General features: G+C 41.7%; 1 protein-coding gene across 4 annotated transcripts in view; it reads right to left on the bottom strand.

Moving 5' to 3' along the window:
• The window catches only part of myo6a (myosin VIa), a 261840-nt gene that overhangs the window by 224212 nt on the left and 10473 nt on the right, over positions 1-27155 (bottom strand). The window contains exon 1 of one of the 4 annotated variants that reach the window (XM_078556765.1): positions 11645-11663. The exons of the other annotated variants lie outside the window; for them this stretch is intronic. The gene's annotated coding sequence lies outside the window, so the exon portion shown is untranslated. Of the gene's footprint in view, positions 1-11644; positions 11664-27155 lie in introns of those variants that run through there. 4 annotated transcript variants of the gene reach the window in all.

Here is a 27155-nt window from a genome sequence, read left to right as displayed (position 1 = left end):
CAGGGCAATGCCTTGAGCAATCTGAGTTGATCTGCCTGGTTTGAATTTAAACAAATGTTTGGCAGTTAACTGTTCCATAGTGCATTCTCCATGGCAACGCCTCTAACAATCTGAGTCCACTTGCCAACTAACCAGCACTTTCTTCTCATGCAGTATAAATTGTTGCTCTCTTTACAATTGGTATTCCTGCAAATCTGTCCTGAGTGCAAGACGAAAAGCTTCAACAGCATGTCTGTTTTTCAGCAATACCTAAATTCTGTATTACCAAATGACTAATTCCCTTTATCCACCCTACTAGTTACATCCTCAAAGAACTCTAATAAATTTGTCAAACAGAATTTCCTTTTCATTAAATCATGTTGATGTGTTCTAATCATACTATGCTTTTCTACGTGCATTGTTAAGGCTTCCTTAATAATAGATTCCAGCACTTTCCTGATGACTGATGTCAGGTTAACTGGTCTGTAGTTCCCTGATTTCTCTCTCCCTTCCTTCTTTAATAGTGTTACATGTGCTGACCTCCAATCTGCTGGGACCATTCCAGAATCTAGGGAATTTTGGAAAATTATAGCCAGTGCATTCACCATCTCTGCAACTCTCTCTCTTATAACACCAGGAGACAGGCCATCAGGTCTGCGATTTGGCAGATTTTAGTCCCTTGAGTTTCTCCACTACTTTTTCTCTGCTGATATTAATTACCTTAATGTACTCACTCTTATTAGCCCCTAGGTTACCCTCTATTTCTGGTATGGAACTCGAATCTTCTACTGTGAAGACAGACACAAAATATCTGTTCAATGTCTCTGCCACTTCCTCATTCCCCATGATAATTTCTCCTGTCTCAGCTTCTAGGGTCAATGTTTACTTTAGCTATTCTCCTCGTTATATACCTGTAAAGGCTTTTACAATTTTAAAAAATATTCCTGGCTAGTTTACTCTTCTATTTTTTTTTTACTTGATCAACATTTTGATGGTCCTTTGCTCACTTCTAAAACACTGCCAATCCTCAGACTTACTACTGTTCTTTGCAACATTATAAGCATCTCCTTTTAATCTAATAATATCCTTAACGTCCTTATTAAGCCACAGATGGATCTTTCTTGCTAGTTTTTATTCTTCAATGGAATGTACTTCTCATGATTATTTTGAATCGCTTCTTTAAATTTCCCACTGTTTATTTATGGCCATATCTTTTATTCTATTTACCCAATCAACCTTAGCCACCTCTCCCTTCAAACGTTTGATGATCAGGCCTATTGGTCCAGCATGGCTAAGGATTTGGCATTATGCTCAGGGTGCATTCACTTGCTAAGTGGACTACTAACAACAATCACCTATACTTATATAGCATCTTTGACAGATGAAATGTCCCAAGGCGCTTCACAGGACTATTATAAAACAAAGAGATATTAGGTCAGAGGACCAAAAGCTTGGTCAAAGATGTAGGTTTTAAGAAGTGCCTTAAAGGAGGAAAGCAAGGTAGAGAGGCAGGGAGGTATAGGAAGGGAATTCCAGACCTCGGGGCCTAGACAACCAAAGGCACGGCAAACAATAGTGCAGCAATTATAATTGGGCATGCACAAGGTGGCAAAATTAAAGGAACACAGATATCTGAGGGTTGTGGGGTTCAAGGAGATTATAGGGCAAGGCCATCGAAGGATTTGAAAACAAGGATGAGAATTTTAAAATCAAGACTTTGCTCGCCCAGAAGCCAATGTAGGTCAGCGAGCACAGGGGTGATGGGAGATACGATATATGCTGAGAGTCAAGACACAAGTAGCTGAGTTTTGACCTCAAGTTTGCAGAGGATAGAATGAGACACACCAGGCAGGATTGTTCTGGGATAGTCGAGTCTGGAGATAACAAAGGCATGGGTGAGGTCTTCAGCAGCAGATAAGCTGAGATGGGCTGAAGTCAGGAAACGTTATGGAGGTGGAAATAAGCGGTCTTAGTGATGGCACGACTGAGTTCAGAAACTCATCTCTGTCAAATGCATTGCCAATATTACAAACAAGCTGGTTTAATCTCAGACTGTTGCCAGGGAGAAGGATGGAATCAATTGCTAGGGAATGAAGTTTGGGGTGGGGACCGAAAACAATGGCTTCAGTCTTCACAATATTTAACTGGAGGAAATTTCTGCTCATCTAGTACTGGATGTCATATAAGCAGCCTGATAATTTTGCAACAGTGGAGGAGTCAAGAGAGGTGGTGGTGAGATAGAGCTGAGAGTTGTCATAATACATGTGAAAACTAACAATGCTTTTTAATAATTCTTTCATGGGATGTGGGCATCACAGGCTAGGCCAGCATTTATTGCCCATCCCTCTTTGCTCGAGATGATGATGGTGAGCTGCCTTCTTGAACTGCTGAAACCCATTTGGTATAGGTACACCCACAGTGCTGTTAGGGAGGGAGTTCCAGGGTTTTGACCCAGGACAGTAAAGGAATGGCGATATATTTCCAAGTCAGGATGGTGAGTGGCTTGGCGGGCAACATCCAGATGGTGGCGCTCCCAGGTGTCTGCTGCCCTTGTCCTTTTAGATGGTAGCGGTCATGAGTTTGGAAGGTGCTGTCCAAGGAGTCTTGATGAGTTTCCTCGTCTCTGACCTGCTCTTGCAGCCACAGTATTAATATAGCTAGTCCAATTTAGTTTCTGGTCATTGGTAATCCCCAGGATGTTGATAGTGGGGGATTCAGTGATGGTAATGCCATCTTCTCTTGTTGGAGATGGTCATTGCCTGACACTTGTGGGGTGTGAATGTTACTTGCCACTTGTCAGCCCAATCCCAATAATTGCTGCATTTGGACATGGACTGCTTCAGTATCTGAGGAGATGTGAATATTGCTGAACATTGTGCAATCATCAGCAAACATCCCCACTTCTGACCTTATGATGGAAGGAAGGCCACCGATGAAGCAGCTGAAGATGGTTGGGTGAGGATACCACCCTGAGGAACTCCTGCTGTGATGTCCTGGAACTGAAAAGATTGGCGTCCAACAACCACAACCATCTTCCTTTGTGCTAGGTATGACTCCAACCAGTGAAGAGTTTTCCCCTTGATTCCAGTTTTGCTAGGGCTCCTTTATTGGGCCTTGGAAAACAGGCTGTCTGTACAGCCACCTTTACATTAGCCTTAGAGGGCACTTGAGCTGACAGTACATGGAATACAGGTCTCAAGCCACCACTGCTAACTGCAACTGAGCTTTGAAAGGCATAGAAAGAGAGATTTGTAAGTTAGCCTCTGTCTGCAGCTGCTCCATTTTTTCCACACAAACATACACATTTAAAAACAAATGTGGCATCGCTGAGCAACACAAATTAAAATGTGGCAAAATTATATATCTTGATGACTTCTTGAACTATATATGTAGCAGAATTATTAGGATTGCATTCATCCTGCTTCAAAGATCTGTCTAAAGCTCAGATGCCGCAGTAAGTCATTAGCAATGATCAAATGTGGACCTACTGAAGTTGACCACCATAACCAGAATCTGCTGCTTAACCTCAAAAATAACTGTCAATTAACAGGACAGATGAAATCACTGTTAATTGGCTGTCTGTAAAACTAGCCTAAAGCAAGCTATTATGCAAAAAGTACTTAAGAAAAGCCATCTAGTACAAACAATCTGAATGAAGAGCCATTGTATGTTTGAATGTTTTAACTTCATTCTCCTTGCAAGTCTAGAAGGGATATTCCTTCAAACCAGTATATATGGAAAAAGTGCATTCACATATAGAACCACACAGCACAGGAAGCAGCCATTCAGCCCACTGGGACAGTGCTGGCTCTGAGAAAAGAGCCAATCAATTAGTTCCGCTCCCCCACGCTTTTTGACAGTCCTGAAAATCTTTCCTTCTCATCCTTCAAGAGTGGTACTGCCAAATCTAGACCCCCCTGGTTGTCCAGTGGAATACAGGGGAAGATCAAACAGAAAAATAAAGCGTACGATAGACACAAAGAACCAAGCACTGCAGATAGCCTAGACGAATATAGGAAGTGCAGGGACGCAGTAAAAAAGGAAATAAGGAAATCAAAGAGAAGGCATGAAAAAAGATTAGCAAGTAAAGTTAAAGATAATCCAAAGATGTTTTACCAATACATTAATGTTGAAAGGTTAGTTAAAGGAAAAAGTGGGACCTATCAGAGATGAAGATGGAAACTTGTCTGTCGATGCAGAGGCTGTGGGAAGGGTTTTGAATGAATATTTTGTCTCCGTGTTTACAAAGGAAAGGGAGGATGTAGATATAGTAGTCCAGGAGGAACACTGCGAGATATTGGACGGGATAGTCATAAAGAGAGAGGAAGTACTCGAAGGGTTGAAATCATCGAAAGTTGATAAGTCGCCAGGGCCAGATGGATTGTTTCTGAGGCTGCTGAAGGAAGTCAGGGAGGAGATAGCAGATGCTCTGAGGATGATTTTCCAATCTTCACTAGATACAGAGGAGGTACCGGAGGACTGGAGAAATGCAAACGTAGTTCCATTGTTTAAAAAGGGATCAAAGGAAATGCCAAACAATTATAGGCCAGTTAGTCTTACATCGGTGGTGAGCAAATTAGTAGAATCTATCCTGAGAGATAGGATTAACTGTCATGTGGAAAGGCATGGACTAGTCAGGGATAGTCAGCATGGATTTGTTAAAGGAAGGTCTTGCCTCACAAATTTGATTGAATTCTTTGAGGAAGTGACAAGAAGGGTTGATGAAGGTAGTGCAGTGGATGCTGTGTACATGGATTTTAGCAAGGCCTTTGACAAGGTCCCACATGGCAGATTGGTCAGGAAAGTAAAAGCCCATGGGATTCAGGGTAACGTAGCAAACTGGATAAAAGGTTGGCTTTGTAACAGGAAACAAAGGGTAATGGTCGATGGACGCCCTTGCAAATGGAAAGTTGTCTCAAATGGTGCTCCACATGGCTCGGTGTTGGGAGCCTTGCTGTTTGTGTTATATATTAACGATTTGGGCGTGAACGTGGGGGGCACGATTGGGAAATTTACAGATGACACAAAGATTGGCCGAGTAGTGGATAGTGTAGAGGATAGCCATAATCTCCAAAACGATATAGGTGGGTTGGTGGAGTGGGCAGTAAAGTGGCAGATGGATTTTAACATAGAGAAGTGTGTGGAGCAGGGTCGTACATTTAGGGATGTCAAACAGTTGCAGGGATTACACAATAAATGGGAATATACTAAGAGGGGTAGATGAAGTGAGAGATCTTGGCGTACAAGTACACAGGTCCCTGAAGGCAGCAGTTCAAGAAAACAAGGTTGTAAAGAAGGCATATGGAATGCTCTCCTTCACTGGCCGAGATATATAATATAAAAGTAAGGATATAATGTTGGAATTGTATAAAACACTGGTGAGGCCAAAACTGGAGTATTGTGTGCAGTTCTGGTCACCACATTACAGGAAGGACGTAATAGCTCTGGAGAGAATGCACAGGAGGTTTACAAGAATGTTGCCAGGGTTAGAAAAGTGTAGCTACGAGGAGAGATTGGATAGATTGGGGTTATTTTCCTTAGAACAAAGAAGGCTGAGAGGTGACTTGATTGAGGTATACAAAATTATGAGGGGAATAGATAGAGTGGACAGGATAAAATTGTTTCCCTTGGTGGAGAATTCTAGAACCAGGGGACATAGATTCAAGATAAGTGGCAGAAGGTGTAAGGGGGACATGAGGAAGAACTTTTTTACGCAGAGGGTAGTGGGTGTCTGGAATTCGCTGCCAAGTTGGTGGTAGAGGCAGAAACTCTAAACTCTTTTAAAAAGTACCTGGATCTGCACCTTAAGTGCTGTAAGCTGCAGGGCTATGGGCCGGGTGCAGGAAGATGAGATTAACAAGGGCACCTGGGTGTCCTCGGGTTGGCATGGACAAGATGGGCTGAATGGCCTCCTTCTGTGCTGTAACTTTTCTATGGTTTTATGTTCATACAGTATCCAATCTTCTTTCGAAAATTACTAATGAAGCTACTCCCACCACCTTTTTAGCGAGTGTATTCCAGAACATAGCAAACTGCTACATACACTTTTTTCACCTAATCACCCTTCCAGCTCTTTTGCCATTTAAAAATATAGTCTAAGTTGCTTAAACCATTTAGGAAGTGTAAAATTCAATGCATATTAAGCAGCCTCACAGGTTTACAGAAAAACAATTGGCTGATCCCCAAATGGCTCAGCAAATATATTAAAATATATTATGTGAGTGGCAGAGCCACACACCCAAAGATGACAACAGTTCCAAGCTCAGTGTGCCCAGTTGGTTTTACTGGAGCACGAAAGCATTTGGCACCTGTGGGCCGGGGGCTGAAACAGCAATATCATTTAGGGTTCCAACACCACAAAACTATGAAGGGCTCCTCTTGGATGCACACATCCTGCAAGCAGAGACAAAAAAATGATTGTGATGCCCTCCATTGTTCAATAGCCTGTCAATGTTCAGGTTCACAAGTGACTGCTAACAGTTGGGTGAAGTACCAGTGGGAGCTTAGCATCCATGGAACAATCGCCCAGAAAAGAGTCAGCAGTGTAAGACTGGAGAGAACAAAAAAAATGCAGTGTACCACACTAAAGCATGGGTGTAACCCATAGCCCTATAATGGCATAGCCTCTGTGCAACAACTTTTACCTACAGTAACCCACCAAGCTTTTCACCACTGAAGCAGGCTAGTGAATTAATGAAGGATGGAGGCTTCGAACCCCAACCTGAACCCAGTGATGAATCTTACCCCACTACAGCATTCAGCAGCCCTTTCAAATGGAAGGCAGATGATGCAATGTCAGGCGCGTGATTGGATTATCAGACCTGACCTCGGTATCTTTCATACAATGGCTGTGGATGCAGCACGATACCATTTTTCGTAAACAATCCCCACCATTAACTGTCCCACACTATTGTCATTCTCCAGAGTTAAACTTCTAAAAAAAAATGAGCAATAAAATAGCGATCGGTGAAAGGTCTTCTTGCAAATTATCCCATTGAAATTGCAATCCATAAAGTTCAGAGAACAGGTCCTAATGGATAACAGATGGCAGGCAGGAAGTTACAAGGCACTAATTCTAAATTGAGTATGGGTCATAATCCACAACAGCAAGTCTCAATGAAACAGCCTTAAAAGTCTATGCTGAGTTGGCTGATCTCAGTCAGATGACAGGGATGTCTGCAAGAGCTCCCAATCTAAATCTCCAACCAGAACGCTCCTGTTGAAAGAGGACATGCTGGCTTTGGCTGAGGATTGGATCAGGCTCGACAGCTGCCACCATACCCAACTTTCTGAACCTTCCAAAATTCAAACAAGACAAGGTAGCAAATAGACATAAAACCAGAGTTGTCTGTGACTGGGCTTCAGGACAAGACCATCGATTCTGGCTGGACATATTCTTGGATGTCACCACATGATCAGTTGGCCATTGGTCAGTGACCACACCCATACTCATGGCACACTACCTTCCCAGCCAATTGGAAAGCAAACAGGCTTTTCATTACCCAACTGGACTGTTCTTGACTGTCAACTATTTCCATTCTCCCTACCCTCACCCCTGCTATGTCCAATTATTTTCATAACTAGTAAACAGAAATGTTCAATGATGTTTTTTAAAATTATAGGCCCTATGAGTTTCTCGCAGCAGTGTCCTCGAGGTTAGTCTTTAATTCCTGGAGACTGAAAGACAATCCGATGCACAAGCCATAGTTTGAGTGTCCTGATTCAGGCAGAAAGAAACCTAGAACATAAAACACAATGACCTTGCACAAAATTACTCACCAAGCAAAGTCCTAAATAATTTGCATAAAGCTGTGTATTGCAGATTAATGTCATTCTAGAGCTTGGTAGTTGGTACAAGATAAATAAGACTGATTGAAAACAGTTCCTGAACTCTGACAATGGAACGTTTCCTCGAGCAAAGGTTAATATGCCTTGCAAGTGAAGTATGGGGCAGGTTTTACATTAACATTCCTCCCTCTACAATTCATTTGGTTTGTACAAAAGCACTTTCAAGAGTTTACACTAATTACAGGATGTGTTTGCAGTAGTCACAATTGCACTGTTAATTTAGTGAATCCTGTAAAATTAAATCTCATTGGGTGCTATTGTACCAAGAGGTGAATGAATCTTCCTAAAATGAATCACCGGTCTATAACAACAATGTACATTTATTTAGTGCCTTTACATAGAAAAACACTCCAAGGAGTTTCATTGGAGTGTTATCAGTCAACATTTGACACTGAGCTACTTAAGGGGATATTAGGTCAGGTGACCAAAAGCTTCCTGAAAACCTCTTTTTGAAGAATGTCTTAAAGGAGCAGTGAGGAGAGAGGTAGCGAGGTTTATGGATCGAATTCTAGAATTTAGGGCCAAGGCAGCTGAAGGCACAATCAATGGTGTGGCGAAGGAAATAACGAATGCACAACATAAACTTTGTAACTTTAAAATAAAAACCTAGTCTGTCATCATACATTTATTACTCTTTGTGCCCACTTCATTAAAGTCTTGACATTTAAAACCATGCTGTGGGAAACAAGTCCTTATGTGCAGAGTACCAACTGATCACAATCTACCCAACCAAAACTAAAGATTCTCTACTCATTAGATAAAAATACTAAACCCTGAGAAGATTTAAATATTCACAATCTGATAATTGGCAAACTCATCTGTAAGAGAGCTGATAAAAACTGTTCAAGGGCAATTAGGGATGGGCAATAAATGCTGGCTTTGCTCACATCCCAAGAACAAATAAGAACAAGTTAACGAGCACAAAACCAATCAAATTTTTCAAAGATAATTACAGGTTATAATGTCCAATCACAAGCTTCCATGTAGCAAGGTTAAACGTACCAATATCACACTCACGCTAATGGATTGTGCTGAGTTTGCCCAAAGCAATTATTGCTTCACACTGATGCAAGTTGTTGTGCGTTACAGAGGTCAATCTCTACAGCTTTTATAAAATTATGAAGGCAGCAGCAACTTCTGTGAAAAATTATCAAAACATTTCATCAATAGCTAGAAAGGTACCAGCTTCTCTGGTTTACCATCAGTTTCTGTCAATTAATCAGTATCCTGAGTCAATGCATGGAAAGGTTTACGGTCTTGGACTATTCATTCCAGAAGTAACTCCCCGGACTTGACTATATGCTGAGGGAGCATCCCAGCGTAAATTTTGAGGGCAAGGCCACCTCCAACTGGCTGGCTTGCCCTGCTTTACATATTCAGGTGACAACTCTTTAATTAACATGAGGTGGGACTTCTAACCTTCTCCAGGAGGAAGTCCCAACCTTAATGAGCTGCCGGCCAATCGGAGGCCAACAGCTCTGCAGCACACCAGGGTCACTGCCAGTATTGCAGGAAGCCCAGAGGAAGAGGAACCATGGATGCCCCAAAACCCAGGTAAGTCTGGGTTCTCACCGGGTCCGGCTTGGCAGGCTCCGACGAGTGCAGTAATGGGGCATGTTGAACAGGGCATGGGAGGAGGGTGAATGGGGAGAGGCAAAGCTGTGGGGTGGGTCGTGGGGTCTCCGACTGGCCTAGGGGTTCTGAGAAGTAGGCATCCCCTTCACTTGCACCAATCAGCAGCCTGCTGGGTTAAACCTGGAGGGCTACACATTGGGTGCAGGCTTCTCCCACTGTCCATTAAATCAGAGCAATGAGAGAAGGCCCTTAAATTGGGCAGCAATTGCCCACTTAAAAGCCTCAAATAGGCAGGCAGCCCATTTCAGCCATCTCCCCCGCCACCTATAAAATTATGGCAGGGCAGGCAAGCCGGCAGGGGGCACACTGTCAATGGCATGACAACTTAATTTAGGTGTCCACCCGCCCGTTTCCCCAACAGGGGTGGCCATAAGATTCAGCCCCTCATTGCATACAATGGTTGAAGCCAATGGAGTTTATGTATACATTACCATAGTCTTGCTTCAAATTTTATGGGTGATTTTGCTGGCCTGTTTTTCGAATTATTTTGAAGCACGTCTTACTTTTTACATTCAAAAATTAATCTGGGACTCATTCGGCAAGTCTATCCAGTGAGCGTATGAGACACAGAGACCTGGAAGATCCAGATTAATTCCCAAATTATAACAAATTTCACCCAAGGCAATAAGAATGGCACTGCGATTGGCCTCAATGCCCTGGATTATCTTAATTAGTATTAGTAACCAGTACCCCTATTGAAAGTGTGTGCATGTAATTTTGGATCAATCTTAGCCATGATTCAGTTTCTTGCCCTCCCTGTGCCTTAGCCCTGCTTCCCCAGATTGAACAGCTCATCAATACTCCCTTTTGAGGTTCACACATACACCTGTCACTTGTGCATGGTTTCAGAAAAATGACAACTGTCCATGAACCCTACCGCAGTAAGGACTCAAAAGCCCCAGGAGAGGTGGGATGATGCCATGACCAAAAATATTCCAACCGGAAAAGAGGTTGCAGGAGAAAGTAAAGTTACATCTTATTAGGTGAAAATCAGGACATCCCAGAAGTGTAAACAGCAGAACATTTTTTCCTCCCAAACAGAAAGTTGCAGATTGAGTTCCAGGAATGTACATCTTTCTTAAATACCCTCAAGGACATCAATCCATTTTAGCGAGGTCACAAGGTGAAGAAAGAAACTTGAGTGTTTCATCATGTATCAGAACAATCTCCATTCCCAGTGTGGACAGTGGATTGAGGAGTGATGTTTGACACTCTGAAGCTCAAGATATAAGCAATGATGACCAAGGCCTTTAAGTTACAGAACTAACCTCAATTGAGCTTTGTTAACAAAGTTTAAGCTATTTTGATAATTGAGTTCCATAGTCCATAGCTACAATTTACGTTTACATAATATGTACACCATTATGGAAGATCAGTAATTCTAACACTTCCATTACAATTAAGGCTAAAGAACCGTGACTTTAACAACAGATATCTAAATAAAGATTTTAAATGGATTACTGAACGCTTGAATCCCCATTTTTTTTGAACAATTATATATTGAGTTAATCCGTCACACACCGATTTTCTAATCGATGTAAATACTCTGCTTCCAAGCCACTCTCTCATTTCAGGTCACCCTGTTGGTATTGCAAGCTGCTTAGAGCGTAGCAGAAACAAGCAAGCCACTTATTAACTCACTCAAGTTCACTGAATTTAGACTGGTAACACAGGCAGCCTGAGCAACACTATGCAAAGTAAGCATTCATTTCATGATCAGGAAAAGTGGAAGGCCACACACTGAGAAAATACATGAATACTGTACAGGGCTGTGGGGGGAAAAAACAACTTCCTTCTATGAAGACCTCCTGCAGCGAAGGGGGGAGGGGAACACAGCAGAGTCTTCTGAAAATGAAGCATGATATAATTGTTTCAAGGAGCGAGCTTTGTAATGAATTTTCCTTTGTTAAACAGTGCACTAATTGAAATGAAATGAGCAATTGAAAATAGCATCATAGAAACCATTAGGTCTACAACCTGCGCATTAACATTCTTAATATATTTGTCATTCTTAACTCACTGTGCTTGAACAGAAGAGAGAAGATAAATTAAGCAGATTCTCATCTGAAATAAGAAATAAATTAAATAGCACCATTCCTTCAATAATTTACAAGGGAGTAGTCATTTACATCCAACAGCCCAGCTGCTAGAGTTAGTACAAAAGTAAGAAGGTGACACAAACCTGGGATGGATATTGCTATCAGAACCATCATGGGCACTGAAATCCAGCATTCAGAATGCAAAATAACCTGCATTCATGGTTTCTTTCAGGAAAAAGAAAACCTCTTTTCAAACACCATTCGTTGCAGAGCACTGCTTTGACCAAATCAAACTCATGGCTTCATACAGTGCAGCTGTCCCATGTGTACAGATACTGTTTTCTGTTACGCCTCTTAAATATGTAGGATTGTAAATGAACCTTACAGGGACATTAATCATAACTCTCCAGGATTTGAATGCATCAATCCCTTGTAACCAATGCAGCATGATGCATGAATAATGATTCTGTTCTACCCATCTGGTCTTGTATTTGTTTCTAATTGTGTCTTACGCCCTGCACATCAATTGAGGCCAATGTGAGAAAGAGGACTTACATTTATACAGTGCCTTCCCCAGCCTCAGAATGTCCCAAACTGCATTACAACCAATTAAATAGTTTTGAAGTGCAGTCACTCATGTAATATAGGAAACGCAGTAGCTAATTTGGGCACAGCGATGTTCCATAAACAGTGACCGATTTTAATGACGTTGGCTGAGAGATAAGTATCGTCAGGCCACTGGGCGACCTCCTCTGCTCTTTGTCAAAATAGTGCCATGGCATCTTTTATGAACGCCTGACAGGCCAGATAGAATTGATTTAACATCTCATCTCAAAAGACGGCCTCAGCGTTGCACTAAAGTTTCAGCTTAAATCAAATGGTCAGGAGTGGGACTTGGACCAACAACATTTTGAGCCAGAGACAAGAGTGCTACCACTGAGCCAATGCTGAAATCTGAAATAAAAAAAATAGAAAGTGCTATAAATACTCAGCAGGTCAGGCATGAACAAAGTTAATGTTTCAGGACATTTCATCACCGTTCAATGTTATTTTGATTCCCTGGCAACTTAGTAGTCGGTTCGGCTACCCAGGAAGTGTCAGACTTCATGTACATCTAGTTCATGGTGGTTTCAGAGACAAGAAGCTACAAAGTTGGTCAATTCCCTGATGGCAGGATTGAATGTACCAGCAATGATTCTTTCCCTGAAGGCTATTAAGGCTTACTCCCTAGTCCTGGTCTTCAGCATCTGGATTCTGAAATTTGAATTCTAACCTTTTTCCTTAATGTAATCTTTAAAAAGTGAAAGCAGAGACAACACAATAAGAGCCAACTAGAATGGATTATATTGGGAATTATTTTTTGCATGTTGCTCCATGGTTTGCAAAGTAATATTTACTTTCAAGTCTCAAATGAAAATGAAAAAAGCTGAACTGAAGTTATTAGATCAGGAGAGGTACAAAGAGAATATTTCCTGGATAACTTGTGGCACACCCCATTAATCAATCACACTCCGGCTTTATCTGTAAAGACAGCCACAGTGCTAAGAGCCCTTAAATCCTGATTAGGAAACTGTCATTTTATTGTCAATCTCAGGTGATATTTACAACTCTAAAAGTATCAGCAGAAAGTCTGTCCTTGATCTTGTGTACAAGGTCAACTTGCAATTGAGCTGGGCCTGGCTTGGGCAGGATACCTGACAAAAAGACATGCCCAGCAGGTGACTCAAGCAACAGCATCATCATCATACGCAGGGATGTTTAAAAATTTAAATATCCCAACTTCCTATGCAAAGACAACATTTGGAGAAAGTTTAGTTACAAAACATATAAATAGTTAAACTGGGAACCAACTGCAAGGGCGATTGACATTTCACAATTTCTAAAAGGAAGCATTTCCAGTTTTGCCACAGTAAGCAGATGATGTAGTTAATACATTATAATTAGAGGAAATGTCACCATTCAGCCAATGCCCCATCTGCTCAAACAACACACACATCCAAAGTTCTCCATAGCTGACATTTACCTGGTAGCCTTGCATAAAAAGTAACAAAAGTGGCAAAGCTCAAATAGCCCCTGAAATAACAAAAAAGAACAAACTTGTATTACATAGTGTCTTTCACAACCTCAGGACATCCCAAAGCCCTTCTTAGGCAATGAAGTATTTTTTAAGTATAGCCACTGTTTTAATGTAGGAAGCACAACAGCCAATCTGTGCACAGCAAGGTCCCACAAAAAGAGCAAAGTAATCATGACCAGATAATCTATATTTAGTGATGTTGGTTGAGGCATAACTATTGGACAAGAAAGGCAGTTCAACAGCAGTGCCCTCTCCCAAGCCAACATGTCCAAGGTGCAAAACATTCAAAACCCACTCTGCTGGGCAGGACATGTAATTTACATGCCTGACACCAGATTCCCAAAGCAACTGCTCTACTCTGAACTCAGTCCCAGCAGGACAGCAGGAACACGTTAAGGATGTCCTCAAAGCACCCCTAAAGAGATCAAACAACCCTGTTGACTCATAGGAAACCCTGAATTGTGACCGACCAAAATGGAGAAGCAACATTCAGGAAGGCACTGAACACAGAGACTTCGTCGGGAACACACAGAGGCTCCATTCAACTCATCTACCCAACCCTCCAAGCAACACATACCCTGTAATAGCAAAGTCTGCGGATCGCGCATTGGACTTATCAGCCATCACAGAACGCATCAAACCGGAGTGGAAGCAAGTCATCCTTGATCCAGAGACTGCCTCGGGAGAAATATTGTGCATGCCACCGAGGACTCCTCTGATTTTCTGGAAAATGATAACATGGGATCTTCTGTGTCCACGAGAGGGCAAGACAGGGCCTTGGTTTTTAACATCTCATCCAAAGAACAGCACTTCCAACAGTGCAGCATTCCCTCAGTATTGCACTAGAGTGTTAGCCTAGCTTTTGTGCTCAAGTCTCTCAAGTAAGACAGCAGGGGCAAGAGCTTTTTTCATTCATGGGATGTGGGCGTCACTGACTAGGCCAGCATGTATTGCCCTCGTTCAGAGGGCATTTATGAGTCAACCACAGACCATGTAAGGACAGGTTTCCTTCCATTAGTGAACCAGATGGTTATGACAATCGGCAATGGTTTCAAGGTCATCAGACTTTAACTCCAGATTTTTTGCTGAATTCAAATCTCATCTGCCGTGGTGGGATTCAAACCTGGGTCCCCAGAGCATTACCCTGGGTCTCTGGAATACCAATCCTGTGGCAAAAGCACTATGCCACCACTGAGCCATAGCTGACATTGTATCACCACCACCTTCTCAAGGACAGTTAGGGCTGAGCAACAAATGCTGGCCTTGTCAGTGACACTCACATTCTCATGAAATAATTTAAAATGTCCCAAAAAAATTGTCACTTGTGGGAAAGAATTGGAGGGAAAGGAGAGAAAATTGACAAACATTACTAGTATAATAGTAATTGGACACACAGTTCCTATAAATTTGATGCCACTAATGAAATTCACTGCAAATGGCTAAATCTCACTGATTAAACTATGCAACTGTTTCCACTGGTGTGCAATAAAAGACAAGTGAGACCAGAAGTTAATTACTCAATTCGTTCTACAGAAGAACACCCACACCTTCCCTTTGGTGCAAGCACCCTCGCCTTTGAATCAGAGGGTTATGGGTTCATGTCCCACTCCCGGAAACCAAGAACTGTGATTGTACTCGAAAGAGTTACAATCTGTGACTGTTGATAACTCGAAAGAGTTTCCCTTTGGTGCAGACCAGCAAATCAAATCGATACTGTGAATTTCTGCCTAAATTTAAACTTACTCGTGTATGGACCAGACAGATTATTTAAAATTTCCTGGCACACAAAATCAGAAGCAGACCACAGTTCAACTTCAGTGAGAAACTACTTTCAATTCAGTATATCACAACTGAAATCAAATTGTTGTAGGGTGGCCGAGTTGTGCTATTAGTGATAGAGTTGATCTGCAGATACATCTTGAGTAATATTAAGTTGATTTAAAATATACACAGCAGCAACTACACGTGTGGTTTCAACTCCAGCTCTATCGCTACAGTGACTGCTGGGATAGCCCGCGCTACCCTCCTATTGGTCACTATAGGTCATGTCACCTTGCCTAACAAAGTACTATTCTTAAAGGTACATCACACTAAATAAAACCATAATTACTACATCCTTCCCCCTTTAACTCGACTATACATACATTTACAACTATATATTTTTCAAGTCAACATAATATTTACACTGGGTAAGGAATTTACAAGTTCAGTCTTTTGGGTGGTTTCCTATGGAATGTTGCAGCTCCACAACTTCAGATTCTTTGTTGGGAACCTCCGTTTCTGGAGTTGCCTGAACATCAGGTGCTTTCGTGGGCACTTGCAGTTCTGTATCCTCAACTCTTACAGATACACCAGACATGTCAGTCCTGAGCTAAATATCCTCAACAGGAAACGCAGATGTGGTCATTATCACTGGTGGAACCAAACCTTAGTGATTTGTCTCTCTCTTCATTAAGTAGTCCACATGTTTACAGATGATCCAGCCTTCCAGCCTTCCACTTCCACGTGGTAAGTTAGAGGTCCAGTCACTGCACTTATTTCACCCGGTAACCACTTTGGTCCTTTCTCAAAGTTTTTTACATATACCGGCTCTCCCACGGTAAATTTCCTCTCACAACTATGCCAGTCGTGTCTAGTTTTCTGGCTTCCCTGACTCCTTTCCACCTTCCCCTCTATATTCAGCATTATTAAGCTCTATCGTGTCCTGAGACAGCGTTTCAACAATAACTCCGCAGGTGTGAAACCTGTTGTTGTATGAGGGTATAGTCCTGTAATGAAAAAGAAAGTGTGCTAGTTTGATTGCCAATGAATCACCGCTTAGTTTTTTCACGTCTGTCTTGAACGTTTGAACCGCCCTTTCAGCCAGCTCGTTTGAGGAAGGGTGGTATGGTGCAATTTTCACAAGTGATGCCATTGAGACTGATAAACCACAAACTCAGCACTTGTAAATGCCGTGCAGTTATCGGAAACTACCAGTTCTGGCAGTCCATAAATGAAAAAACTCTGACGTAGTTTCTCAATTGTAGTGGCTGACGTTGGTAACTTCACCTCATTTTTGTCCAACCATTTTGAATAGGCATTGACAATGAGAAGAAACATTGTTCCCAGGAAAGGTCCAACATAGTCAATGTGTAACCGCACCCAGGGTCTACCTGGCCACTCCCATGGGTGTAACAGAGCTATCACTGGCAATTTTTGTAGTTGCTGACATTGCCCACAATGCTTTACTATACTCTCTATTTTGCCATCCATCCCAGGCCACCATAGGTAGCTGTGTGTTACGGTCTTCATTTGGGAAATTCCTGGATGGGCATTGTGTAGCTCAACTAAAAGAGGCTCCCTTCCCTTTGGAGGAACTATCACTTGTGCTCTCCACAATAAGATACCATCCTGACTGGTTATTTCATGTCTTCTGTTGAAGTACAGGGTTTTATTTTGTCAGATACGGGCTCCTGTGACCAACCATGTAGCACTTGTTCTCATACCTGAGATAGGACTGGGTCCCAGCTTGTCCAGTCTGATCTGTCGAGCACATACCAGTGAGGCATCTAAGAAATTTAACAGTAAAATAAGTTTCTGTAGAACTGAAACATGATCATCATTTTCTCGTAAAGGCAAACGGTTAAGGGCTTCAGCATATGCAATTTGATTGCCAAGCCTATGTACGAAAGTGTATTCATATGCTACCAGAATTAAAGCTCAGCAGTGTAGACAAATTGGGTAAGAACTGCCCATAATAGTTGATCATTCCTAGTAATGATTTGAGCACTGAGGTGTTCTTTGGCACAGGTGCTTCTCTTATGGCTCTCGCTTTCTCCTCAATTGGGTGGTGGACCTGTGAATCTACCCAATGACCCAAAAAGATTACCTCCCTCACTTGGAACGTGCACTTTGTTTTTTAAACGTATTCCAGCTTGCGAGAAATGTTTTAACACTTCTAAGTTTGCTATTTGCTCTTTTTCAGTGAATCCTGTCATCAATACATCGTCTAAAAAGACTACAACCTGGGGCAGCCCCTGCAATAAACTTTCCATGGTTCTCCGAAAGATGGTACAAGCGGAGGAGACACCAAAAGGCAATCGTGTATATTGGTACAACCCTTTGTGGGTATTAATTGTGACAAATTCCTGGGAGGTATTATCCAACTCTAATTGTTGATAAGCATGACTCATGTCAAGCTGTGTACAAATTGTCCCTCCTGCCAGCTTGGCATACAGGTCTTTGATTTTTGAAATGGGTGCCTGTCTAGCTACTTAATTAACCGTCAGTTTGTAGTTTCTACAAATTCGGACCTTTGGTCGGGTTTAAGGATGGAGGCTATGGGTGCTGCCCATTCTGAGAACTGAACAGGTTGTATAACGCCCAGTTCCTCCAGTCTGTTCAGTTCAATGTTAACTCTTTCTCACAGAGCATATGGTAACGGTCTCATCTTCATGAAGCGAGGGGTTGTTCCAGATCCACATGAATCTTGGCCTACAGGCCCTGGGTTTTCCCCAGTTCATCCTCAAAGACAGTGACGTACTTTCTAAGTAGCTCTGGTAGCCCACTTGCTCTCAACTGGAAAATTTCAGCCCATTCTAATCTCCTTGAACCAATTTTGCCCAAGGGGGCTTGGCCCTTCAACTGCTGCTACCATCAAGGGCAGCTTTGCCGATTGGCTTCCATAATGGACAGTTACTCAGCTTATGCCTTTTACTTGAATGTCTTCACCCGCATTTTTTTTAGCTTGGCGGCTGTGACCTCTAAACTTAATTGATTTTCACCATTATTCAAATATCCGAAGGTATGTTCCCCAATTACTGTAGTGGAAGCTCCCGTGTCCACTTCCATTCGAACAGGTTTGCCATTTACTTTCACTGTGACGAATATTGGTTCTGTCTTTCCAACTTTCAGATTAAACAATGAGTAAATGTCTGAATTTGTTATTTCAGGCTCTTTTACATTGTAGGTTTCATTAGGCTTCTTCTTTTGTTTACAAGCCTGCTTGAATCTTTCCTTCTGCTGCCTCATTATATGTCCATTTCTATGACAATAGTAGCATTTGATTTTTTTTAAACTGCCAATCGCTAAAAGACTGATTGTTTCCACCTCTATCAAAATTATTCCTCGATTTTGCTGCTAAGTTATTTTTCTTTATTCTTCAGCTAGCTGTTTCCCACTTCTCGGCAGAGTCTTGCTTTTTCATGCCTCTTCCGGCTGAGGTTTACCTCCCGATGTGGAGGATGGCGTCATTTTTCACACCCTGTAATGCTTTTGAATCTTTTACTGCGCTTTCCATGGCCAGCCCTATCTCTAGCACCTTCTTGAAATCCAGACTCACTTCAGACAATAATCTTTTTGAGTAGAGTCCTCTTTCACACCACACACTAAATGATCTCTGAGCACGTCGTTCAGAGTTGTACTGAACTCACAATGTTCCGTTAACTGCTTCAAATTTGCCACATAGCATGCAATTGTCGCACCCGGGGCTATATTTCATGAATTAAACCTGAACCTCTGAATATGACTGAGGGCTTGGGTTGAAAGTGACCATTCACGAGGTCCACCAATTCATTGAAATTCTTCGAATCTGGGGCACTGGGTGCCGTCAAACTTCCAATCAGACTGTAGGTTTTGCTCCAATAAGTACTCAAGAGGATTGCTTGCCTCTTCTCATCCCTGCTAATCTAGTTCACTTGAAAAAATACTGGAGGCATTCTATGTATTGAGACAAATCATCTGTGGCAGGTTCATAAAGGTCAATTCTCCCAAATTGTGGCATTTTGAGGGGATAATTTGTTCAATTTTAACAAACCTTGCTACCTACAATCACTGAGCAAGGTACAGTGCCAATTTCTTTCTGACTTGATTTCTTCTGTTCAATCCTATTTTATACTCATCGCCAGTTTGTTGTAGAGTGGCCGAGTTGCACTATCAATGATAGAGTTGATCTGCAGACACTTCTTGGATGGAAACATTAAGTTTATTTACAATATACTCAGCAGCAACTACATGTGTACTTTCAACTCCAACTCTATCTCTGCATTGACTGCTGAGGTTGCCTGTGCTACTCTCTTATTGGTTACTACAGATCATTTGATCTTGCCTAGCAAGTCCTATTCTTAAAGGTACATTAAACACTAAATAAAACCATAATTACTATACAAATGCTCTAATACAGGCTCCAAAATAGAAACAGACATTTGGAACACAGAATTCTAACGCACAAGAATGCTTGCTCAACAACTAGACGGCTTCTCAGAATAAGAGGCAGGTCATTTAAAACTGAGATAAGGAGGAATTCCTTCACTCAAAGGGTGGCAAATCCTTGGAATTCTCTACCTGAGGGGGCTATGGAAACTTAATCGAGCATTTTCAAGTGGATGCTAATGACATCAAGGAATATAGGGATAGTGCAGTAAAGTGGCATTGAGGTAAATGATCAGCCATGATCTGATTCAATGGCGGAGCAGGCTTGATGGGCCAAATGGCCTTCTCCTACTCCTATGTTTTACAGTCACTATATTATACTTTTAGTTTTCCCATAAATGCTCAATTAATTCCTGCAACATTGCGTTTTGTGGGAGGCGATGGCGTAGTGGTATTGTCGCTAGACTAGCAATCCAGGGACCCAGGTTCGAATCCTGCCACAGCAGATGGTGGCATTTGAATTCAATAAGAATTTGGAATTAAAAATCTAATGATGACCATGAAACCATTGTTGATTGTTGTAAAAACCCATCTGGTTCACTAATGTCCTTTAGGGAAGGAAATCTGCTGTCCCTACCTGGTCTGGCCTACATGTGACTCCAGACCCACAGCAATGAGGTTGAATCTTAAATGCCCTTTAAACAAGGGCAATTATGCAGGCCTAGCCAGTGGCACTAGTGAATAAAAAAAAAAATTAAACTTCACTTTTGAGCCAAATGTAATTGCTGTTGGTGCCATTAAATATTGAGTCATGCCCCACCTCTTAGTAACTGGGTAACATTTCCAAGATTAAGTAAATATTTGAGATGCCATGCCCTTCTGTACCTGCAAACTCTACCTTGACTGACCCATTAACTTACTTTTGATAAAGCTGTTGGGAAATTAAAATGCCACACCTTACTGATTTTGCATCTTCCCAATAAACAAAGTTTGAAGTGCTTTCCCATCAGACTTCAAGAAAATCCTATAATACAGCATCTGTGCAGGTACTGCTGTCAATTCTCTCTTACTTAGAACAGACATAATTGAAATTTAAGAAACATATCTTATTAAAACATTCTGATCAAAGAAGCAAACATTTTGCTTGCATGGTCTTCAAAGAGTGAGCAACCTTTGATTCATATTCAGGCACCAATGCAATTATTTGTTTTGAAAAAGCAGAGTCTCCCTTGCTCCAAGGTTGAGAGAGCAGGAATAACACCTGAAAAATCTTCAGAACTGACAACTCCACTCCACCATAAACCAAAAATGAGTTATCACAAGTCGATAATGCTGTATCAGTCTCTCTGCTGTCAACTAGTGCAATCAGAAAGCTAATGAAGAATCACAAATGTGGCATCCCTGGCAACACATGAAGGCTCCTTTTCACCTTCAATCAAAGACTCAGAGTTACCACTAAACTAACCTACAGGTGCCAATTCCCCCTATTTCTATTACCTTCTGGGTCTAGTCTCCTTCTAGGTTGACTCCAAAGTCACACCCTCCCTATTTTATTCAGACAACTTACCACACAGTACATATTCTAGACTTGCCCAGAAATGTAACACTGAACCGTGTGTCAGAGTCTTAACACTACTTTACGTCACAAACACATGGACACATTGAACTAGTACGGTATGTTTAGCAGACTATCAGAAACCTATGCTGCTGAGACAGATTGCAAATTAGTCTCCATTGCCATCCGCTCTATGGAGGTCACATTATTTATTCCTATAAAAGCAAACATTGGTGAGAGAACCACGAGTCTGTAGTTGATGGTACATAAAACAAATGCCTTGAGATGTGAACTGTATACAATGATGGGAGTCAGCATCCTACTATCTACACTTGCATAGTAAAGTTCAAATCAGATATAGCAAGGCATGTACGGTTTACCTTTGTTACACAAAAAGAACATCTGCTAAAATGATAAAATTTTGAAACTGAATTCTGTTCCAAAAATTCATAAATTTACCCTCAAATGGTCAATGTTGATGAGAGCAGATAAGTTTTCAACAACTTTGTTCTTCCCCAAAGTCTGCATATTCCATATGATTCTGGTAACATTTAAGTGACTAGCATTGATACTGGATTATTCACATACCAATGTGTTAAATGAACTAAGGAAATATGATGTTCAATTGCACAACTCCTCTGAAAATTGTTAATCCAATTACACAAATGCAAAATTATTGCATAGATGAAGGAAAACATGCTGTTTAAGTATTTTATCTCTTACTATTCATTGTTGCACCATTCATAAAGTTCAGAGGTTATGGGACACGAGTATACATAAGCGTGCTGCGCAATCACGGTGAAGCAAAGCATAAGGAACACTGAATGACATAGCCAAAATGATGCTTTCAATAGACCATTCCTTGAGTACTGTATCCAGTACATGCAATCTATACAATCACAAGCTTTTAGGAAACCACTGAAGAGTGCATAATGCAACATCTTCAGAATACTTACTGTTGTTAAAACACAGGCTAAAGACACCAGAACGGCCTTTAGATGAGGTGGATAGTTAAAAACCACAAACGCTGAATGTTTGAAAGATAAAATGCAGTACAGGCTGATGGCCAGTACAGCTGTTTCACCTGTGATCCTGCATCATTGTTCAGTGCGTGCTGGCAATTGGGTCACACCAAAAGAAACATTGTGCTCTCACAAATATATTTCCAGGACTTTATTTTTAGAATTGCTTATAAATTTGACAGGCATGTCATTTCTTCTATTCTTTTTATGTTCTCTAACTATAGAGAGGAAAGTATACCTTGACGCAACTTAAACATCGAAACAACAAATTAACTTTTTTTAAAAATCACTTGAAATCACCTGTGGACAAATACGTACCTTCCCAAATTAAAAATAACAATATGCCCAATGAAAAAGTTTTGGTTTAAACAACAACCTGCGTTTATATGACACCCTTAAAATAAAAAAATGCCCCAAAGTGCTTCACAGAGCTATGATCAAAAAACTGAATGTCAAACCAAAGGAGGAAATACGAGCAGGGATGAACAAATGTTTGGTTAAATAAATTGCTTTTAAGGAGGGTGTTGGAGAAGATGTAGAGAAGTTTCAGGATGAAAATGCAATGCGTGGAACCTAGGCAGCTGACAATAGTCATCAATGGTGGAGCAAAGGGTAGGTGGATCCATAAGAGGTCAAAGTCAAAGAAACAGGGTGTTTAGAAGAGGATTGGAGCAGATTACATGGGGCAGGTGAGGCCATGAAGGGATTGATGCACAAGGATAGCAGTTTTATCTTTGAAGCATTGAGCTAGCTGCAGTCCATGAAAGTGAGTGAGGACAGGGATGATAGGTGAGTGGGCTGGCAGAAGAGTTTGCAGGGAGAGAAAAATTTAAGACCTAGCTGGAGAACACGGGAATAGTAGAGTCTGGAGACGACAAAGTCATGGATGAGGGTTTCAGCAACAGACTGACTGAGGTTGGAATGAAGGGGAACAATAGATGGTCTTTGAAGTAGGAATTATATGAAACTGCAAAATTGGCCCAGGATCGAATAGGACGTCAGTTACAAACAGAACAACAGTGGTTCTGGCTGAGCTAGTGGCCAGGGAGGGGTAAGAAATTGGTGCACAGTATGAAGTTTGTGTCGAATGCAAAAGATAATGGCGTCAGTCTTTCCAACATTTCGCTGGAGAAAATTGTGGCACATGCAAGACTGGAATTCAGACAATTTGTCTGATTGTTTAGATGCAACTGAGGGGGTGGCAGAGAGATAGAGCTGGGTATCATGAGTGTACACATGGAGGCTGACCAATGTCTTGAGGATGATGAAGCCTAAGGACAGCACATGCACAAGGAAGAGAGGACAGTGGGAATATTAAGGAGTACTGAAGGGTTGGTCTAGGGGTTTGGGAGGACAGAGTACCCGAGAGGGCAGAAATGAAAGGAGGCATGGTGACAGAAGAAGGGAAAAGTGAAAAATAGAAAAATGTGGAAACAGAAGTTTATAGGCTCCTAGCCTCTGACAAAATTCCTCAGCCTGGCAATTATCTGAAGCTAATCCAGATTGTTTGCAACCTTTATGCGACATTTGATCCCAAGATGAGATTCTAACCAGATATCTGTGACATCATGAGGAATGCCTCTTTCCACCTCCAGAACATTACTTCTTCAGCTCATCGGCTGCTGAAACCCTCATCCGTGGTTTGCTAACTTTGGATATGGCCATTCCAACACATTCCTGGCCCAACTCCCATCTTCGACTCTCCATGCAAAACTCTACTGCCTGTGTGAGGTTTTAAGTGTGAAATCTTAAGTTTTCTTTTTAAAATCTTAACTTTTATTTCTGGTAAATTTAGTTAGTACTTTAATAGATAAAGCATGGCAGGGTACCTCAGTCCTATGAAATGCACATCCTGCTACATGTGGGAATGCCAGGACACTTCTGAGCTGGACAACCGCATGTGCTGTAAATGAAATCAACTGGAGAAGCTCTGGGTTCGGGAGGTGGCCATCCCGCAGCTTAAGGGTGTGCAGGCAGAGACGGAATGGGTAACTGCCAGACAGACAAGCAGTACCAAAGCAAGTCAGTCTCAACCAGCTTATATTTCACCCCTCTCCTAACTTTACTCAGTTCTGCTGAAGGGTCATGAGGACTCGAAACATCAACTCTTTTCTTCTCCGCCGATGCTGGCCAGACCTGCTGAGTTTTTCCAGGTAATTCTGTTTTTGTTTTGGATTTCCAGCATCTGCAGTAGTTTTTTGTTTTTATCTCTGATTATGATTGTATAGATAAGAACAATGCCAGATGAGTGTAGTCTCACCCAGCTAAACATAGTGCAGGAGTCCCAAGAGCATCATGCTCTGCACTTTCTGAATTCTAGAGGGAGTGACGGTTCCTCTGGGGAGTGCAGGCACAGCCAAGTCTATGGCACCATGGACAGGGTGGTAGATGGAACATTGAGAAGGTAACAGTGATAGGAGATAATGTGGTTGGGGGAACAGACAGGGAATGGCCGAGTTACTAAATGAGTACTTTGCATTTGTCTTTTACAAGGAATAGCCTGAAGTCATAGTGAAAGAGGGGCTAGTTGAGCTGCTAGATGGGCTAATAATTGATATTGAGGAGGTATTGGAAATGCTGGCTACACTTAAAAGTTTATAAGGCACCTGGACCAGATGGCATGCATTCAGCAATACTGAGGGAATTAGGGTGAGAATTATGGAGACGCCGACCGTAATCTTCTAATCCTCCTTAGATATAGGGATGGGCCCTGAGGACTGGAGAATAGCAAATGTAAGGATAAACCCATCAACTACAGGTCAGTCATTTTAACCTCGGTAGTGTGGAGACTTTTAGAAAAGATAATCTGAGAAAAGTTAACAGTCACTTGGACAAAAGTGTGGATTAATTAAGGAAAGCCAGCATGGATTTGTTAAGGACAAATAGTGTTTAAGTAACCAGATTGAGTTTTTTAATGAGGTAACAGACAGGGGTGATCATGATAATGTGGCTGATGTGGTGTTCATGAAGTGTCGCATAATAGACCTGCCAGCAGAACTGAAGCTCATGGAACCAAACGTACATGAAGTTGGCTGAGAGGCAGGAAACAGTAGTGGTGAACAATTGTTTTTCAGATTGGAGGTAGGTACACACCGTGGTTCCCCAGAGGCCGGTAACGAGGACCACTGTTTTTATTGATATATCTTAAGGACTTCAGTGTAGACTTGGGTGTAGAAGACACAATTTCAATGTGCAGATGACACAAAACTTGGAATTGTGAACTGTGAGGAGGATGCTGATAGACTTCAAGAGGACATAGGTTGGTGCAATGGGTGCACACATGGCAGATGAAATTTAATGCAGAGAAAGTGAAGTGATACATTTTGAGAGGAAGACTGAAGAGGGGCAATACAAAATAAAGGGTGCAATTCGAAAGGTAGTGCACGAGATACCTGGCTGTGTGTGCACTAATCGTTCAAGGTGGCAGGGTCGGTTGAAAAAGTGATTAATAAGCATACAGGCTTTTTAAGTAGAGGCATAGAATACAAAAATAAAAAAGTTATGATGAACCTTTATCAAACATAGGCTCAACCTCAACCAGAGTATTGTATCCAGTCTGGGCACCGCACCTTAGCAAAGACTGTGAAGGCTTTAGTAGATGCAGAAAAGATTTACCATAACAGTTCTAGGGATGAGAGCCTTCAGGAACATGGATAGTTTGGAAAAGCTGGAGTTGTTCTCCTTAAAGAGAGAAGCTTTAATAGAGGTGTTCAAAATCATGAGAGGTCTAGACAGAGTAGAGAGAGAGGAACTGTTCCCATTGGTAGGAAGGTCAACTGCGATAGAAGTCAACATGCCAAAACTTGCATACTATATAGGTTGATATTTCAGTGCAGTAGAGGGTATGCTGCACTGTCAAAGCCACCATCTTATGGATGTTAAACCATGCCCTCCTATTCATACGGGTATAAAAGACAGCTGTATCTTTTACTGAAGAAATGCAGCAAGCTTTAGTTTCTGGGACAACATTCATCCCTCAGCCACCACCAAAACTGTTTAACTGGTCATTCCATTGTTATTTGTGGGACCACGCCATATGCAAATTGATTAACACATTTATTAACAAAGCAACGGCGCTTACACTTAAGCTATTAAGTTTCCTTCAAGAGCTAAGGTCAAGAAATACACTATACAATTAGAACCATTTTTTAATATAAGAAACTCCTTATTCTCTTCGCCTCCTCCCACAGTCAGGACATGTACTTCTTACAATAGAGAAGACAGTGATGTGGTTTGCTGCCATGACACCATCAGCTTTGGCCACAAGAAAAAATGTCCGCATCACTTTGTGATAGACCAATTGTCCCTGTACCACCTAGGTAACGTCCAGCTTCTGCTTAACACCTACCCCTTTCCCACAGCATGGCTGAGATTAAAAACAGTGGGAGGCTTGAATTTGCCACCCCTGCTTCAACACCATACCATTTCTTTAAAATCCATATTCTAGAATCAGTCAAACAAAATACAATCACGTTAAAGGAAAGAAAGACATGCATTTTTATAGCCGTTTTTATGACTTATGAATGTCTCAAAGCATTTTACAGCAAAGGGGTGCCTTTGAAGTGTAAACACTGTTGTAGTGTAAATGGCAGTCAATTTTCACACAGCAAGATCCTGCAAAGAGTAATGGGACAATGACCAGAAAATCTGGTTTACTGGTGTTGGTCAAGGGATAAATATTGGCCAGGACATCAGATAGAACCTTCTGCTCTTCTTCCTGGTATTTTACGTTCACTCAAGAGGGCAGACTGGGCCTCAGGTTAACATCTCATCTGAAAGATGGCACCCACAGATAGTGCAGCGCTCCCTCAGTGCTGCACTGAAATGTCAGCCTAGACCTGTACCTAATCTCTGGAGTGGGACTTGAAATA

The sequence above is a fragment of the Cetorhinus maximus genome, chromosome 14 (assembly GCF_964194155.1).
Source record: "Cetorhinus maximus chromosome 14, sCetMax3.hap1.1, whole genome shotgun sequence".
Lineage (NCBI taxonomy): Eukaryota > Metazoa > Chordata > Chondrichthyes > Lamniformes > Cetorhinidae > Cetorhinus > Cetorhinus maximus.
The sequence above is the reverse complement of the archived record's forward strand: the minus strand, read 5'-3'. Positions and strand labels throughout refer to the sequence as shown.